General features: G+C 30.6%; 1 protein-coding gene across 1 annotated transcript in view; it reads left to right on the plus strand.

Annotated features, from left to right (window-relative positions):
- The window catches only part of LOC144436177 (tubulin polyglutamylase TTLL7-like), a 41,463-nt gene extending 39,723 nt beyond the window's left edge, over positions 1-1,740 (plus strand). Inside the window, exon 17 of the mRNA XM_078124888.1 lies at positions 1-1,740. This exon is cut by the window's left edge and continues 2,696 nt beyond it. The gene's annotated coding sequence lies outside the window, so the exon portion shown is untranslated.

A 1,740-nucleotide genomic window follows, 5' to 3' on the forward strand; every position in this document is an offset into this window, starting at 1 on the left:
TTTAAATAATGAGGCATTCCCAATCACTGCTTGAATGACTCGACGACAACAACACTGATACTATGATAGATTTGTACAGTTGCACTCAGTGTATAAAAGTTTCTGTTCTGAAGACACACAAGCTACATTATGATTTTTTTTTATTCGAAATACTATATGATTAATGTCAATATATGCCTCTGATATCATTACAGTGTGTAATCATCTTCTGGTATTGTTTGCATAGTTGACAGCACAATAGAGATTTATTTGGTTTTAGTATAATACAACTAAAATACACCTGTAAATTGTATAAATTCAGGTTGTGCCCCTTTAATAGGGAACTTGCAATGCAGACTGAGCATGCTCAGATGCAAAGGACTATGGGATTATCTGTTGTTATCGTAATATCTTATCTAGAGTCACCGATGAAATAAACCTCCCACACTGGTCAGGTTAAATATGAATTGATCATTCGTGGTTATAAACAATGTAACAACATTGTTTACAATACTAATTGATGAGTATTTATTATCACATTTCCCATGATGCAACATTCAACATGGCGGGTTTGCAAGTTCCCTATGAAGATGAAAACAAAGGTTCTATTGTAGTGAAGCAAACTACACATACATTTATCGATATAACAAAATGGTATGTTTAATAGTATGACAGTGTGAGACAATTTTGTAGTAGTTATCTGTCAACATATAAAAGATGAATTTATTGCAGAGTTTTTGATAAACTTCCAAGTCAACACAATCAAATATGTACAGTAGCTGTCAATCTTTGAATATATTTGCTCAGCTGCCGACAATAAACGTGTTAAACATTTTAAAAAACTCAAAAATCATCATAACTGTTTAAATACATTTTTGTACTAAATTATTAGAGATGAACGAACTTTTAAAAAAAATGTACAAATGGCAATCAAATATTACACTGTCAGAAGTGAACACAAGGTTGTGTTGTTTTGAGAACTGTTTCATTTGCATAAATGTTAAGTGATGCATAACAGATACTGAAACCAGATCACAGTTGTTATTTTGCATAATACATACTTCATTTGCACAATGTCAGGTCAAACAAGACCATGGTTGTAGATTTGACATACTAAATACTTCATTTGCATAACATCAGAGGTGAGACAATGTTATATTGTGGTATTTTGCATAATTTATGCTTCATTTGCATAATGTCTGGTGAAACAAAACCAGGGTTGTAATATTTTTTTTCGTTTTAAATACTTCATTTGCATAATATTAGAGGTGAAACCACCCCAAGGTTTTGGTTTTTGCATAACAAATTCTTACTTTGCATAACACCTTGGAAAAACTGAAGATTACTAGTTGCAATGTAAATATAGTATTATGGTTTTTACCTCAGTCCCAATTTGAACTAGTAAAGTACAATGTAAATAGAGAAAACTATCACACTAGATGCAATCTCAACTTCTACTAAAAGGAACACAGGGGGTATTATGATTTTCACAACAAACCTTTCATGAAATGGAAGTCACTTTTTGTTGTAGTTATGTACATAAAGTAAAAATGACCACACTAGGTTGATTTTTCACAATAGTTTGAATATCAATTTTCTTTTGAATTCGAGTATTACAAAAGCTATTTCATTTTAATAATTTTACGTATTTGTTTTTTTTTTTGGTTATTTACACATGATGATGACCATGTTTAGATGTTTATATTTGTTTACGAGTGTTTGTATATGTAGATGCTAGTTTATGTCGTGAATACAATTTTA

Source organism: Glandiceps talaboti, chromosome 6 (assembly GCF_964340395.1).
Source record: "Glandiceps talaboti chromosome 6, keGlaTala1.1, whole genome shotgun sequence".
Taxonomy (NCBI): Eukaryota; Metazoa; Hemichordata; class Enteropneusta; family Spengelidae; genus Glandiceps; species Glandiceps talaboti.